We start from the raw sequence: 18,585 nt of genomic DNA on the forward strand, positions 1-18,585 counted from the left end.
ACAATGTAAGCAAGAGTACAAATAAGAGAGGTTCTGATTCTGATGAAGCACTAAGGGATAGAGAACTGGAGATGTTACCTCTAGCTAGAAGAAGCCACATATTTCATAGAGAAAGAAGCATTCAGATTGGGTCTTGCAGATGGGTAGGATTTCAGGAGATGAATGTGACAGAAAATAACATAATAGGCAGAGGGAAAAGCTTGATATGTGTTTCTATGCTTTACTTTGCTTTTTTTTTTTTTTTTTTTTTTTTTTTTGCAAAATACCCAAAATAAGCAGAAAGAGTAGGGTAAAACTATTATGTAATTAACCACTGGTAAAAAGAAATTCACATAAATGTCCTTTTATTTTTTTTTGAGCTTTTATATTTGAGTTTATTCTTCATTTAACTTTTAAAACACTACTATAGTTGAATATTAAAACAAAAACAATAGCAAGTAGTGAGCTATGATTATAGTCCTTCACTCATCCACTACTGCATATAAAATGCCAGCAGCAGTGTTATTCACCGGCCCCGTTAAGAGGTCTGACACTGAACACCACCCCTAGGATGATGTTCATCATCCTCATATGCTTCCCCATTGTAATGGAGCCCTCTCTCCTGATTGGGATCAAAGTCCACAAGTTCTACCTGGTCCATTTCATCAGTCTCTTCTACTTCCTTCCTCTCAGGTAGGAGTTTTTCCAGCAAAGAAAGTTTTTCAGGAGAGAAAAAGCCGTTCTCGGGGAAGTTTACCTTAAATTCGATGATTAGGCGACCCTTCTCATATGGTCTACGATACATTGGCATGCCTTCATTTAGCACACACTTGATATCCCCATGCTTGACAATCTGACCTGGATGAGAGGTGATGACGATGGTTCGGTTGTCAAGAGTAGATACTGGCTTTTGAAAGCCACACAGGGCTTCAACCAGCTGTATATCCATACACATGAAAAGATCTTCTCCTCATCGAGTAAAAACATCATGGTCCTTCTGATCTAAAACAATGATAATATCTCCTGGTTCCAGTCCTGGTTCTTGGTCTCCCTCACCATGGAATGTTATCTTCTGGCCATCTTTCATGCCTTTGTCAATATGCACTTCTAGAATCTTCTTCTCTCGAACTATCTTCCTTCCGTTGCAGCTTTTACATCTATCTTTAGGACTGATCCGTTCCCCATGGCCCTGGCACTCCATGCACACAGATTGAATTTGCTGAACCATTCCAGGTCCTATCTGATGAATTCTTATTTGCATTCCAGTACCTCGGCAATTGGGAACATTCGACTGCTCCTTTCTTACCACCTCGGCCTTCACATTTATCGCAAATCACATTCTTTTGCAGAGCTAGTTTTCTTGTTGCGCCATTATAGAGATCTTCTAAGGTTACTGAGAGCTGATGTACAACATTTTTACCTCTCCGTTCTCTCTGCATCCTGCCTCCTCCTCCAAAAAAACATATCAAAGATGTCCATGGGGGCCAAAACCACCACCAGCTCCACCTTCTTTAATTGCCTGTTCTCCTCCTTTGTCATATAATTCCCTTTTCTTTGCATCAGAGAGCACTTCATAAGCTTGAGAAATCTGTTTAAACTTCTCTCCTTCATTTGGATTCTTATCAGGGTGGTACTTCAAGGCCAGTTTACTGTAAGCCTTTTTCAATTCCTCCTGGGTGGCATTGGGTTTGACCCCCAAAACATCATAGTAAGTGGTTTCTTTCACCATTTTCTACAGCCGGTGAGAGGGCCGAAGCCCGTGTGGGGGAGCTGGAAGGAGCGTGTTGCGGGCGCAGCTCGGGCAGCCGCCGCTCCTCCGCATCTCACCGAGCGTTCTGGAAAGTTCCGCCATAAATGTCCTTTAAATGTCCAATTTGGTTCATTAAAAATGTGCAATATAAAAATAAATAAATAAAAAGAAAAATGTGCAATACGCTTATATGCAGCATTAGATTAGCGCTAACACAGTAAGACAAGAAGAAAGAAGTGTAAGAATTTTTACACTTGTTAGTCATTATTCATGTGTGATAATGATTTTCTAACAAGAAAATGCAAGAGTAGCTACAGACCAACATACACAAATGAATGATATACGTTACAGTAGCAAAAACTATCAGTAGATATAACAGGAGTTGGAGTAGTGCTAATAAATCAAGTATAGTAAGTACTATATTCTAGACATGTATTACCTCAATCACTCTTCACAACAACCCTACCGAAGTAGTGCTGCTAATTCTTCCCAAATTAGAGGTAAGTAAATTGAGACACACTTAATATGTGGTAGAGCTAGGATTTAAACTCAAGCTCTTGGATCCAGAATCCAGACTTTGTAACCCTTATCTATTCTACACTAGGAAAAAATCCCATTAAGAATACCAGTATAATCAATAAAGTTGTTAGAAATAAATCTATCAAGATGAGGCTACAAAAAATCATCAAATTTTAAGTAAGGACATAAAGAAGGCTTTAAAAACTGGAGTGATATATAATGTTCAGAGTTAAAAGACTCAATAGCATAAAGATGCAATTTTCTCCATTATTGATTTATAGATTCAATGCAAATCCGATTAAAATACTAACAAGTTTTAATTTAATAGGTTTATCCTAATATTCATATGAAAGAGAAAATGGCCAAGAATGGCCAATACAAAAAGGTAGAACTTGCTCCAGTACATATTGAGACATAATATAATAATACATTAATTAAAATGATGTGGCTTTGTATACAATCAATAGATAGTGAAATGGGACTGAGAAGCCAGACACAACCCCACACATATATGGGAATTTGGCATGTGACATTACAGTGCGATAAATAAAGCATATTCTCCTCAAGAAAAGGGCCAGGGACATTGGTTATTCATATAGGATAAAGTAAAATAAGATCTCGAAAGCACTCGATACACCAAAATAAATTACAGACAGAAAAGACTTAAATGCACACGTTGCATGAAAAAAGAAAATATGTCAAAAATTTTATGACCTGTATGACCTCTCATGATATGCAAAGTTTAAGTAAAATAAAAATATATCAGAAAAAATTAATAAATGTGTCTGCTTTAAAATTAAAATACCTGTACAGCAAAGGCACTATAAACATGTATAGAGAAATCAAATAAGAAGAGGATATAGACAATATATATAACTCTGGGGTTCTTTGGTTGAAAAATAGACAAAGGATATGAATAAGCAGTTCACCGAAGAAAAACTTCACAAGGCAGATCAACCTATATTACTTTGCTCAGTCTTACTAGAAATCAGAGAAATGCAAATATAAATTAAAAGTACAGTGAGATAGTATTTGATACACTTTAAATTTAGATGTAGATTCAGATGCAAATTTAAAACCAGATACAGGATACATAGAGTACAATATATTTATGTAAATGTTAAGCATGAAAACAATACACTCTTTTAGATTATATCTTGAAATGTATTTAAAAATATGAAAAGGAAGTGTACATACCAATATCAGGACAGTGATTGCCTATGGAGGCAAAGGAGATTGGAGAAAATAAAGGAAGTTTAACTACTTATATTGACTTATTTCAAGATTTTGTTTTTAAATAATCTCTCCGTCCGACACAGGGCTCGAACTCACAACCTGAGATCAAGAGTTGCATGCCTCACTGACTGAACTAACCAGGCATCCCAAAAATTTTAAGTACTTTTAAAAGGGTACTTGGGTGGCTCAGGCGGTTAAGCATCTGCCTTCGACTCAGGTCCTGGTTCCAAGGTCCTGGAATGGAGCCCTACATCAGACTCCCTGCTTAGTAGGGAGTCTGCGTCTGTCTCTTCCCTCCACCTCTCCCCTGTGACTCTCCCCGCTGCTTGTGTTCTGGCATACTTTCTCTCTTTCAAATAAATCAATAAAATCTTTTTTAAAAATCAAGGATTTTTAAAAATGATTTGAAGCAAATGGCAAACTGTCCACCTCTCTTACATGCACAGGTTGGCTACATGCATGTTCGTTACACTATTTCCATACTGTTCTGTAGCTTTGAAAACACAATATTTTTTAAACTTCAGTGATGATTTTCAAAACCACTGTATTTCAGTTTTTTTCATATAGTCTAATGAATGTACTGGCTACTTCAGATGAGTCAGTCCAGGGAACATAAAGAATGAAAAACAATCTCTACCCTCAAGAATTCACAGTGTGGTTAGAGAGTTATACATGTGAAGAAAAAAAAGACAATTAGGCAGCAGGAAGTTCCCACAGGTAATAAAAACAGGAGTTAGCTTAATTTATATTACCTATATCTTTTCTCTACTTGTCTTTAAATGACTTAATGGAACCATATTTATCTGTTATCTCTCTCCTCCACCTAGCTCCATAATTCTAAATACTCTCTGCCTCTTTTTGTATCTACAGGCTAATTGCTGACTCTTTTTGAAAGTCTGATACCATTGGGCACAATGTCCACATTATTTTTCTGCACTCACATTTTTGTTCGACTGGGCCAAACCAGACTCACTAGGAGCAAGACAGATGATTTGCAAAATAGTGAGTCATTTCCATGTGTATGAGCAATAAGGGATTACTTTTTATAATTCAACAGTAGTCTCATTCTCCAACTAAAATGATAAATGATAGCCACCATACTTCAAAGCAGCACTTCAGTTATTCATTGGCCATTCCCTTTTAAAGTAAGCTCAAAATGGAGACAAATATTTTTAAAGACAACCTAATGTGCATTTGTAGAATACATCGAATTATACTGGAGAAGGGGGCAAATAAATTATTCGAAGAATTTTGCAAAAATATTTTACTTTTCCAAGTGTGAGTGGGTGTTTGTAAGCATAATGAATTCCAGAGAAAATTTCTAGAAAGAAAGAAAAAAAGAAAGAAAGACGAGAGAAAGAAAAGTAGAAAGAAAAGAAAGAAAAACTAAAAAGAGAGAATTCATGACAGCTGAACTAAGAACATTGAACATTTAGAAATAGATGTGGACATTTCTTACAAAAGTTTGGGGTCTAAATAAATAGATCTCTTGCATTATGGCTTTTGAGATTGCTTCTCAGAAACTGAAGTTATTTTTGGAAATCATGGTACTGTGGAACAGGATATATATGGTGTTTTTTTGTTGTTGTTGACAGTATCTAATAACCAAAATATGCTTCAATACGGAGTAAGTCTATTGCCTTGAATTTTAAGATACGTTTCTAAGAGTTTGAGCTCCAAGAAACTACATATTGATGTTTCTAGAGTGCAAAATAGATCTAGGAATTTAAAACTACTGTACAATGCAAATCATATACTAAGTTCACTAAACCACAGCTTTCACAAATTATTAGAATTTCTAAGAAAAAAATCTGAGGATATATTTTAAATGTTAACACTGGCTAGAATTTGTACCAGGCTTTTGGTAAGAAGTTACCACTACTAAAAAAAAATAAAATAAAATAAATTAAAAAAAAAGAAGTTACCATTACTAAAATTTCTCTGTAACTACATTTATGGCAATACGAGAGGTATTCCAAAAGCTGAGATAGAAAGGTAGTTAAGTGATAAACTTAGAAACTGATTCCTGGTGTTTGACCTCTCAAATTAGAAGAGACCATGAAATATTGAAAAAAATACATAATACTCCCATATTCACAAAGAAGTGAACACTGTTAGGACCCCTTCCCTCCCTCACTTCTTGTTGCAGTGTGTCACAAAACAACAAACAATCCATCATGTTCCTCAAAGACAAAAAAGTCAAGACACTGCCTCAATTTTTATTTGTCTTCTGCCTATGTGAAACATGATTTCTCTACTTTTTTTTCTTCCTGGATCTCCGCTTTTTGACCAAAAAAGAAAAAAAACCTACTTGGGAAAATGGTAAAATCTATAAAAGAAAATGTATGCTCGTTAAATAAATACTAAGGAAAAAAAGATAATATAATTTCTACATGAAAAAATTCCTAACATTTCACATTCCAGGTAAATTTCATAAAATTTTTCACAAAGAACCAATTTTACACAATAGTTAAATTTTTCAAAAGATTTTGTTTTACAACTATAGAATCTTTTTTTTTTTTTTTAATTTTTATTTATTTATGATAGTCACAGAGAGAGAAAGAGAGAGAGGCAGAGACATAGGCAGAGGGAGAAGCAGGCTCCATGCACCGGAAGCCCGATGTGGGATTCGATCCCGGGTCTCCAGGATCGCGCCCTGGGCCAAAGGCAGGCGCCAAACCGCTACGCCACCCAGGGATCCCTTTTGGATTTTTAATCATGTGACTATGGGATTTGATGTAATGCAATGTTTCTCAATGTTGACACTCTTGAATCTTTGGGCTGTATGGTTTTTTGTTGCCTTGGGGTCCACTCTTTTTTGTTTTTTTATTTTTTTTTCAATTTATTTATTCATGAGAGACACAGAGAGAGAGAGAGGCAGAGACACAGGCAGAGGGAGAAGCAGTCCCGACATGGGACTCAATCCTGGGTCTCCAGGATCACTCCCTGGGCTGAAGACAGTGCTAAACCGCTGAGCCACCCGGGATGCCCATGGGGTCCACTCTTTTTTGCCAAGCAACCTAAAATCCAGGAAGGAAAAAAATAGATAGAAAGGAATACCTAGTGAGTTTATGTAAGAGTACAACAGGAAGGCAAGTGGGTGATCCTGTTGAGTAGATCCCTAGCTACTTCCCCTTGATGCTAGTAGCATCTCCCATTCCTCCACACACACCACCCTCCATTGTAAGAAGTGATATATGTCTCCCAACATTGCCAAATGTCCACTGAGGAGCAAAACCACCCCTAGTTGAGAATCTCTGAAGCAATGCTTTGTCAAGGATAGGGAAGTAACAAATATTTATTGTGTGCCTATCGTATATAAAGCTGTGAATAATGAGCTATTAAATTGTGAAAAATGTTGTGTTTGCTTTTAAAGAATTTATGATGCAGTTACAAAATTTATTCACATTACCATCTAAAGAGTAGAAGATTATAAATACAAAGTCAAAACTACATATGTAATATATATGCATATATAGACATATATGTATAAAAATACCACATATATACATACATGTATATAGTTGACCAACATATTATTGAGTTGAGCCCAGTTCTGCAAGTTAATTTTTTTTTCAGTTCTGCAAATTTAAAAGTGAAAGGAACTGCAATGGAGGAATCAAGAAGGGCTTTATGGAATAGTTCAATTTCAGCTGCATCTTCAAGATGGGTTTGGAGATAAAACACTGGGTATAAAACTTTTGGCCCATCTCTGTAAAGGAATGGGTAAGGTGATTCTAGAAAGAAGGATTGTTTAGAAATAATTGGAGAGGCACCTGTGTAGCTCAGCTGGTTAAGTATCCGACTCTTGATTTTGGCTCAGGTCATGATCTCAGGGTTGTGAGGTTGAGCCCCATGTTGGGGTATGGAGTCTGCTTGAGACTCTCTCTCTTTCCTCTCCCTCTGCCCATACCCACCTCTAAAAATTAAATAACTGGATAAAAATAATTGGAAAAATGATTGTCTTTCCATTTTTAAAAAGAATTCATGCTTAATTCATTTGGGAAATAAGAAATATTTCTCAAAATGACTGACATTTATTTATCTTTCAAATTTTAATCATACAGTGTTTAAAGAGTCTGAGATAATTTGTGATTTAAAAATTTTAAGCTGTAGAGTTTTGGACTTAGCAGAAAGCAGTCTAACAATCAGTATGTTGGCTAGGTATCAACATAGAATATAGTGTAGTCTCTGATAGTTTGGTTTTTATTTCACATAGGTAGAACTCAAAACAGATCAAACTTTTTAAAAAATATTTTTTTAATTAAAAAAATTTTTATTTATTTATGATAGTCACACAGAGAGAGAAAGAGAGAGAGAGAGAGAGAGAGAGAGGCAGAGACATAGGCAGGCTATGCATCGGGAGCCCGATGAGAAGCAGGCTCCATGCATCGGGAGCCCGATGTGGGATTCGATCCCGGGTCTCCAGGATCGTGCCCCGGGCCAAAGGCAGGTGCCAAACTGCTGCACCACCCAGGGATCCCTAAAAAATATTTTTAAGTAAGCTCTACACCTGATATGGGGCTGGAATTCATGAACCCAAGATCAACAGTCACATGCTTTACCAACTGAACCATCCAGGTGCCCCTACACACATCAATTCTTTTCTTTTTCTTTTTTCTTTTTTTTTTTTTTTTTTTTGTAGATGAATTTAGAAATAAGCATTAAAAAAACCAGAAAGGTTAGGATAATATTATCTAGTAAATTTTGTCAAGTTTTAATAAATTTTAATAGATTTACCCCTTCTATTTGCATCTTCTACCCTTTCCCTTTATTGCATTTTCAACGAACTTCAAAATATGCTACAATTTTTCTTTTAAATTTGCAGATATACTAAAGCAGGCTTTGTTTTGTCTAGAATAGTTAGGTAACTCAAAAAGTTTATATTTAAAAGAAAAGACTGAGATTACTAATAACATCTTCATCTGTTTTAAAGGACCAACAGACAAAATGGAAAAAATAGTATCTTTGAATTTAAATCTTATATAGTTGGATTCACATATATAAAATGATGCATTATAGCCTATAAATATTGGGAACATTCTTATCATCTCATTCTCTCAATTTTAATAGGGCAGAAACAACTGCAGAAAGGGGGCAAATTATGTCTGTCCTTGCTAAATGCAAAATATCTATTAAAGAGTTGGCAGTAAGCAATAATTTTGATCAATTTACATAATAAATTCAGAGGGAGATTGGAACATGCTGACAAGCATTATCCCAATCTTATAAAATTGGATTTATGGTTCTATGTTTATTTTTTATTTGAGAATAGTTTTCCTCAAAAGCTAGGGGATAGTACAATAACCTTAGCAGGTCCAGTTCATATCTGTGACTTCAAATACTAGTTACATGGAATGTTTGACAAAAATTTATTCAAAAACACAACTAACATTTTATAATAGGCTGTAGAATGAAGGAGTGGATTGAACGCATTACCATACATTTTCCAATAACTAAGAATTTGCCATTATTGCCAATGAAATTTTAAACTTCAGAATAAGTGACTATAATTGCATAGATACAATTATTAATTGTATCTAATAATTGTATCCATGCAATTATTAAAGTATTAATTATTTATTCAGAGAATTTTATATTAATTTCGCTGTCTCCTAGTTTGTTTTTAATGAGCAAAACAATCTCTCCAAGATTAAGAGAGTTTTGGGTATTTGATACCACACTCATTGATTCTCAGTTATTATTTTCTAATTATAACTGGAAATTCCAAACAATTGTGCTAGACATGTATAAAATGTTTCATGTAAAATGCTGTCTTACTGTTGCATCTTTATTCAACATCAACTTCCAGATGGGAACTATTTTTCATGGTTCATAAAGCCAAATCCAGCTGCTACATTTGGACCTACATAAGGAATCCACATTTTATTGCCTTCTCAGTGCGTATAAAACAATTGCTGTTGTTTCTTTAGCCGTGGTGCAACTCACTCTTCTCAGTGCAAATGAGATATCCGAAAAGAACTTTTAATGTCTTTATAGTTGATTACTTAGCAGTGCTATGCGTAATAGGATCCTAGTTTTACAACATTTTCTAGATATCTAAGCTAGCTTAAACAAAAACAATCTTCAATGGTAACCATAGATTGAGCGAATTACCAAAAGTGTTCATACAATTTCCTATTAAAACCCACAATGGTTATTAAATACTTCTGTAATCTTAGCTTTATTAAGAGACAGGAAGGGCACAGTTTCCTTTCCCTCCTCACTCAGCTAATCTGGTTCTTTGATGGTCATGCGTTTGGAATAACCATGGGGTTTCCACCAGAGCGTAGTCTTCTCACAGCTAAATGGAATTAACCCCGTCAAGCCTAAAAATAAAAAGAAAGAAAGAAAGAAAGAAAGAAAGAAAGAAAGAAAGAAAGAAAGAAAGAAAAGAAAGAAAGAAGACACAGAGAGAAAGAAAGAAAGAGAAAAAGAAAGAAAGAAAAGTATTCATTTCATTGTTAGAATAGAAATACATTTGGAACTTTATTATGAGTGAGTGGCAGTTGTATTAAAATACAGTGAATCTGTGCTCAGGACATTTTTGGTAGGGCCACCAATGACAAAGAAACATCAATTTCAGATAATGAATTCCTCAGTGTGCAAAATTACCCATGCTATGCTTACTATCTATAGATGTCAAATGTTTGGTACCTTCTCAATTATGTTCATTAAATACTTTTTAGATTCTGAATTAACATCCGCTACTCTTTTTAGCCAAAAGACCTAAAATCCCAGAAAGAAAAAAAAAAGATGGAAAAGTGAGTTAATGTAAGAGTATGACAGGGAGGCAAGTTTTCTATGAATTGGGAAGCACAGACTATAGTAAACCGCTGGATAATCCCCATCCTGCTGAGCGGTTGCCCCAGAGGTCTGATACAGCGCCAAAGCCTCTTTCGCATACTGAAACAAAGCTTATTTCAAGCCGAATTCGGCTCCTCACGCCACCATACTGCTCCCTGACAACCTCCAGTTGCACTGCCTCTGTATTTTTGTTTCCTGCTGTTTATATTTACTTGTTCCCAAAGCCACAATAACTACAAAAACAAATACTTGTCATGCAATGCTTTGTATCGATGCAGGTAAAGTGCTCTGCTCCTTTTTTTACTTGTACATAGCTTGTGCAAATAGGTTTTTAATATATTCTGAGATTAATTTGGTAATTATAAACCAGTTTAGAAACACTCGTTAAACAACAGGTCATACAGTCACCATTTCTATTCCAGAATAATTCTGTTTTGACCCTTGAGCAAAGATGAGCAAATGTGTATTCAAAAAGAAATGTATTTGAATCGTCCACTTCCTTTGCCTTGTCAGGCACCAATTGATATTCTGTTTGGATTTTTACTGCAATCTTTTTGACCTTTGGCAAGGGATTGTGCTGACTTATCTGATTTAAATGTTTGCAACAAGCTTTTAAGTTATTTTTTTTTTAAATTGGGCTAAATAGAATGTAGGTGATTTCAGGAAGCTATTTCTATTTTTAAGTCAATTCTATTCATTCTTCATAAAAATAGGATTATACCCATTGTGGCTGCATAAATACATAGCCTGTAGAAGTGTTTGTAGTTTCTCTAGTACAAGAATGTCACTGAAATCCTCTAATGTAATCCGACAGAGGTAACAGAGTACCTTTTTATAAAAGGAAAACAAATAAAGAAGATTAACTTAAATGTAATCATATGTAAAATTCAAAAATGAGAAAGCGGACTTTAAGCTTTTTATTATTTAAAGTTAATATAAGCACTAAGGATAACTGGGTGGTGAATGTATTACATATTATTTTAAAACTCTGTATTCAAAAGAAACTTTGGAAAGCAAAACGAAAATAATATTCCTTCTATTAAGTAAGGTATAGATTCCTTTAGGGTTCATCTACCTACTTTTAATTAGATAGATTTTTTTTTAACTAGAAAACATATATTGTGAATTAAGCAGAGAATATCACGTCACGATGTTAGTTCAAGACTACCACACAGGTACAAGCTTTGAGAATCTATCTAGTTACTGGATACACATGCCTCTTTTTTCTTTTTAGATATTTCTCCTTTCTTTTTTTCTCCTTTATTTAGGGTATCTCTCAAATCCAGTATAGGTTGACATAAATTTAAAAATGTACGATGTTCCTTTCTAGAAGTGAATGTTCAGTCCCGGAGACCCAAGATAAAAAGAAACATACATGATAATTAAAACAATATCGTAATGCACATTTTTAGACTTGATTGTGCTAAGAAACCACAAGTTTAAGTTCAGATTCTCTCTTTTCTAACCTAGCATGGACAGCTTCATTTCTAGTCTTATAAGAGAGTCCCAAACGCCAATATGAAAAGTGGAAACTATTGAGAGACAAGTTGTGAATTTCTCTTGGGTGTGAATTTTTAGCCCAAAAGAATGTGAAAATATAAATAGGCAGGGTACTATATTGTCATCCCATTTCATTAGGTATATAGCTTTAACCAACATATTTGGCCACTACTTATTTTATTTACATGACTAATGTTTGTTAATTCTGGAAAGATTACAACAACCAGGAGATCTTTTAAGTCACAGTTTTAGTAATTCCTTCTTAAATGTTTTAAGGCACAAAGTGAATGTTTTACTAATTTCAAGTGGAAATGGCAATCAGTCAGGGCAAAAGAATGAAAAATAAGTCAGCTAATAGACTAAAAGTGATCTCAGGGGCAACTGGGTGGCTCACTTGGTTGACCGGCTGAGTGTCTGACTCTTGATTTCAGCTCAGGTCGTGATCTCATGGGTCCTGAGATCTAGCCCTCCCCCCAGGGAGGAGTGATCCTTGGGGAGTCTGCTTGAGATTCTCTCTCTCCCTCTCCCCCTCCTGTGCCCCCTCCCGTGTGTGCATGTGCACATGCACTCTCTCTCTCTCTCTCTCATAAATAAAATAAATCTTAAAAAAAGTGAACCCATACTTAGAAAAATGACAGAAAACTTGTTAAAGAATTATTATGCCTCTAGAACATATTTGCAGTTGTACTATATTATTCACATGAACATTTACAACAATGCTCTTCCATTTTCTGTACTCCTCTTTTAGTACCAAAGGGGGAAAATACTGTGGGCCGGGAGTAGACCAATTGTTCTCAAGCAGGGTCAATTTTGCCCCCCAGAAGACGTTTGGCAATGTATGGAGACACTTTTGGTCATCACCAAGAGGGGATGAGGTGCTACTGGCATCTGGTAGAGGCTGCTAAACATCCTATGGTATGCAGGACGATCCTCCACAATATGGAATTATCCTGTCCAAACGTCAATAACATCAAGGCTGAAGACTAAAACAAAACAAACAAAAACAAGACAAAACAAAAAGATGCTCAATTGAGATTTTCTTTTCCTATTGTTTATCCCTCCTTCCTGGAGCAAAATTAATAAAATACATAATAAAACAATTGTCATCATAATCACCTTCCTGGTTTTATTGATGTCTTTAATTTTCCCTTTAAAATAATTTTTCAAAGTTCCAAAGCTGTTCTCGCAGATATAGATTTTTTTTGGAGTGTTGTCTTTTTCTCCTGGTACTTTAAATCTCAGGTGCTACTTTTTTCGTCCCTCCTCAGGATCAGACCCTCTAGAAGCAAAACCAGAATTTTTCTGGGCCTAGCCCATGGAATAATCTGTACTTTCAAAACAAGAGAAGGAAAAAAGGAGAAGCCAGGAGCCACAGTCCCTTATCCCTAGAAACTGGTAAAGTAGCTTTACAAGGATGTCCCCAATGGAATTGAGCAAGTAAGATGAAAATGTGGTAGAAAATTCTAAACTCCTATGAACTTCATTTTCTCTCATTTAAAAATGAAGACAGGAAACAGAATAATCTTCCAGCCTCACATTTCCCAAAATATATTCCTTAACAATAGCTCTCTCAGAAAAAGGACTCAGTGGTCAAATAATATTAGCAAACATACTACTGCCATCCTTGGAGGTCCTCAGTACACATTAATATACTAAAGATTCTGAGCAGCAGTTCAATAAAATCTTTATTTTGGAGTTATAATTAATCTAGTGTTTCTGAAAGTTGACCAGAGTAATATTTTCATTGTGGTAGGTTTTATTACCTACTTTGCACCTGTTAACATTTGGGAAGCACTAACCCAGGTTTTCTAATGTAGAATAAAATCGTTCCCTTTCATCTCATCTTAAAGAGCATATATGCTTGCATATTTATGTACGTCATAAAACGCAATCTTTTTAAGATAGTAAAGAATAATTCTGAATGTTCAAAAGCTACCTAGCTAATGCTGCATGCACTAATTACTAAAGATGTTCAAGAAGTTAAAAATCCATCAGGTAATACAAAACACTCTCCAGTTAAAAACATTCTTTCCAGCCAAAGCCAGATAGACTTTCAAAAGCCACCTCATTTTGTGCTCACATTAGCCTGTTCAAAGAACATACAAACCTAAATGACCAAAATTCTTTTTTCAGTTAATATTTCTGTCAATGAAGTGATTTTATCGCTGGACGGCATGTAGACTTTAAATATTGCATATTCATAAACAATATGTGTTTACTCTTTTCATTCTTGAAAAATTAATCTCATTTCTCTATCATTCTTAAAGTCTATATTACATGTATCAATCTGATCTGCTTCTGAGTGAAAATAAGAGTTAGTAGAGTAATAACAACAAAGAGCATGGAAATGCATCCAGAACTGCCCCACCTGCTTTACATGTAGTCTTTCCCTCCCAACAACCCCAAGCAGTGAGCACAATTATTATTCCCATTTGAGAGCCAAGATTCAAGCTAACGGCACAATATTAACTATGATGATAGATATCAGTGGAATAAGCATTTTACATTTAGCAAACCCTTTACAAACATCATCCCCTTTGTTTCTTATAAAAGCCATATCTGGAAGGTAGGTATTACTCCTCTAGTTTTCCATATGTAGAAATGGAGGAAAATAAGTAACTCGCCCAAGATCACAAAGCCAGAAGATGAATCCAGAAGGAACACTATCCGGGCCGTTTCTGTAAGTGATGCTGCTGCGGCCTTGCGGGTCTTCTGGGAAGCTCTTCAGGCTGCTCCCAGCACTCCTGGGGGGCAGCTGGGAAGCACTCGCTAAGCTCCGAGCTGCTCGTCCTTTGTGGTTTAGCTTGGCTAAGACATGAGAAGAGACAGTTGAGAATAACAATTATTTGGATGCCTGGAAATACACAGCAGGTAAAACTGACCTGTACAAATAATATATTTATTAAGTAGAATAAGGTCCTCCCGCATTTCTAGCTGCAGTTTCCTTGCATAAATTAACTTTGCTTAACCTTCTTCCAGTGTTCACTGCTATTTAGCAATGTGTCATTTCTGTGCAGCTGTAATAATAATAGCAGTAGTAAAAAGAATAATGAGGGGAAAGGAAAATAAGGAAATAGATATAAAAATGTTAAATATTTTCCATTGATTTTATATTAAAACAACAATAATATTTGCCTGCTTAATTTCTGGAAGATGTCTTTTCAATAATTAGCTTCCTGGACCTGGTACAGGTGCAATAAAAAGAAATAGATAGCTTTGTTTCTTTTTTTTTATAGTTTTAGCATTTTGTATAAGAAGCATTGCAAAATGCTGAAGGAGCTCTAATGGATTTTATTTTTCTTACCTTAGACTAATTTCTCATAGAAAGTTATACCGGAAAAATATAACATATATTGGTTTACTTCTTGAGCTGCCTCCTCCTATAAGTAATATTTTGTTGCCTTAAATATTATACCTACTTATATAACTTAGAAAATAAGATGCTTATTTCTAAACCTGAACAGAGTAAACTGATTCAAAACACAAAATTTTGGGATCCCTGGGTAGCTCAATAGCTTAGTGCCTGCCTTCGGCCCAGGGTGTGATCCTGGAGTCCTGGGATCGAGTCCCACATCAGGCTCCCTGCATGGAGCCTGCTTCTCCCTCTGCCTGTGTCTCTCTCTCTCTCTCTCTTTGTGTGTCTCTCATGAATAAATAAATAAAATCTTAAAAAAAACCCACAAAATTTTCCTATCTCTATATAAACTGGTCAAGAATATTTTAAATTCCAGCACCTACTTGCATTCTGAACTCCACCTGCCAATGTGCTCAACTCCTTGCATATGTATTTATCATAACTGTTGTATAAATTGTTCTTATCATTGATAAAATGAGAAAATCCTCAGTAGTCTCTCAACTTTGGCTGAATTATTTTCTGAGGTAACAATAACAAGACTAATAGAAACCATTTAGCTAATGTTTACTTTGTGCTAGGCACTTGGTTAATTTCATTCAATTCTCACAATTCCATTAGAAAATGTATTATCATGATTATTATTAATATCATTATTACTATTAATGAAGAAGCTGAGGCTCTGGTCATGCAGCCAGCAGAGATGGAACCAGGAAGGATAGCCAAGCATCTCAACCTCAGAGCTAGAGTTTTTAACCACTATGTCATTACACCCAGGAAGCACCAAGCAAGGCCTTGACCTTGGCATTTTCTTCATTTACATTTTCCTCTTCATGCTGTCAGAGCAGATCAGTTTGCCAAGGAAGTTTTAGAACTCACCAGACTTCCTGGAAGAACTTCAGACTAAAGATGCCTCGAGACCATGCCATATCAAACCTAGCTCCCCAGAGTCATTCCAGTTTAAAGCTACATCCTAGAGCTTCCCAGGAGCTGTCTTATGGGGGAAGGAAACCATTAGTCAGTCACCTGAACATCTGTAACATTGAACAGCTATTTCAAGAGCCAAAGATTTGCCCAGTACGTTTTAGGCCCTCTCTTGGGAACAGAAGGTCACCCCACTGGTTTATAAAGTTGAAAACAAGCTCTTAGTCAAGTGATGGATGTAGCATCATTGCACAAGATGTTTCCTGAGTAATGTCATCCTGTTCTTGGATACCTTAAAATAAATTCTGGGACTCAGGCTAGCAAGCAATCTGAATAATGACGATATGCATGCTGAACAGCAAAAGTTTTTGAGGTGAGTTGAATATATATCCTAAGGTCATAAACTGGAAACTTTCTTCATGGAAATGGAGGGAAGGAAGGAAGGAAGGAAGGAAGGAAGGAAGGAAGGAAGGAAGGAAGGAAGGAAGGAAGGGAGGGAAGGAGGGAGGAAGGGGGAGGGAAAAGAGGGAGGAAAGAAATAGTCATTTGAAAAACTTTAAAAACTCAAGTCTCATGATCCTACTATAGAGTCAGCTTGTATTTTTGCTATTTCTCACACAAGTTGGAAATTTTGTCTAGTCCTGACACATTCCTGGGGTGCATAATATGTAAATGTGACCCATGAGATGAAGTGCACTACCAGATAATAAATGTGACTTGTTTTTTTTTTAAGATGACATTTTCGTGATTTATGTGAATCTGTTTTAACGCATTTATAGAAGCTTTGTAAATCTAATTTAGATACATGAACTGAATTTTTACTTTTATATGATGCCACTATTAGAAAAGTATATTTTTCTCATAACTAAATAAAATGTGTACGAGAGTGTAAAATAAAGGTGTGTGTTTTCTACACACAGTTTCTATTCTTTTATATGCTATAAAACTCTGTAAGCTTGTGTGTTGGCCCATATTCAACATACACGAAGGTGTATGTCTGAAATATATGTAATTAAATGTTTGTATGTTAAATTAAAATTTCTAAATAAAATAGAAGGGGTATTATTTAATCAAATTTAATTATCATAGTTTTAGAAAGTAAAATATACCTCTCTGGAGTATCCTTTACATGATAGGTAAAGGATGATTTTTTTAAATCATTTTTTTAATTAATTAACATGGCCTAAATTCATTTTTTCTTACATCATGTTTAAGTGTCAGAAAATATCTGGTCACTAAGTTGAACATGATCTCAGAAACTTAAAATTACTGCCTCTTTCTCCCCTTTCCATGTACTAAGAATCAGGATGCCTATTATGACACAAACAGAGTTTTCATAAATGGGGCTTTTAATTCTTGTTGAGAAAATACAGCTATTATTCTAAAAAAAATTTAATACCTGATTTTATACTTTAAATCCTCATTAATAAAAAAGTAAGTTATTTTTAGAGGCTAACAATTTATTTGTTTTTAAAGTTAAATATCAAACATCTAAGAAAACCCCCTAGGTAGACCTAAACAGTGTGAGTCCGGGAGAGAAATATGAAAGGCACGCAGCAAAGCGAGTTCACAAGGGGCCTAAGAGGCCAGAGTCAGGAGTGTGGATTTTTATTCTAAATACAGGCAGAGGCCATAGATTGGTCTCCATTTTTTTAAGTCATGTTTATTGAGATATAATTTACCTCATGTATATATAATTTGGGGTAGTAGCTCCTCATAGACTCTAGTACCCATGTACAATTCTCAGAGTCCAAGGGAGGCACTTTATGAGGATGAGTTTATTACCTTAATTTTCTCTAAAGGACACTTAACGCATTCTATGGAATTGGGTCTCCCAATTATATACATATAAAAACATGTATATGTATATGTATATAATTATTATAAGCAACAAATATAATTATTACATATAATAAATTTTATTACATCCATATATGTGATGGTTATATAACATCGTTACAAATGTAATGAAATTCACCCTTTTCATGTACATAACAGTCTGATGATTATAGACAAATATGTAAAGTTGTATAACTACCACAACCAAGAAATAGAGGTCCCTCCTATCCTCTACCCCCTAGCAACCACTGATCCCATCACATCTTTGTCCCCATAGTTCTTCCAGGATGTCATTTAATGGAATCATGTAGCCTTTTGTGTCTTGCTTCTTTCACTTAGCATAATGCCTTTGAGATGCATCCACGTTGTTATGTGTATCAGTTGTTCATTATTGCTGAAAGAATTCCATTGTATGAATGCACTATTTGTTTATCCATTCACTGGTTGATGAACATTTGGGTTGTTTCCAGTTTGGGCCATTATGAATAAAGCTATAGAAGCTTTTAAAGGAGTGACATGATCTGACAAAAACTTATAAAAAAAAATCTTTCTGGCTCCTGTACAAAGAATACATTTTAGTAGGAGGCCAGAGGCAGGAAAGCAGCACAGTAGTCCAGGTGACAGAAGAAGGTACCGGCTCAAGTGGAGATATAGAGAAATCAATAGAATCACAATACTT

The 18,585-nt window shown here is 35.3% G+C and overlaps 1 long non-coding RNA gene and 1 pseudogene across 1 annotated transcript in view; both read right to left on the bottom strand.

The window, feature by feature from the left end:
* Positions 1-353: 353 nt before the first annotated feature.
* On the bottom strand, positions 354-1,750 carry LOC144293747 (dnaJ homolog subfamily A member 1 pseudogene; annotated as a pseudogene).
* Positions 1,751-13,458: 11,708 nt separating this feature from the next.
* The window catches only part of LOC144294296 (uncharacterized), a 95,557-nt gene continuing 90,430 nt past the window's right edge, over positions 13,459-18,585 (bottom strand). Inside the window, exon 2 of the long non-coding RNA XR_013361718.1 lies at positions 13,459-14,599. This is a non-coding gene — a long non-coding RNA (uncharacterized LOC144294296). The remainder of the gene's footprint in view (positions 14,600-18,585) is intronic.

The sequence above is a fragment of the Canis aureus genome, chromosome 22, assembly GCF_053574225.1.
Source record: "Canis aureus isolate CA01 chromosome 22, VMU_Caureus_v.1.0, whole genome shotgun sequence".
Classification (NCBI taxonomy): Eukaryota; Metazoa; Chordata; class Mammalia; order Carnivora; family Canidae; genus Canis; species Canis aureus.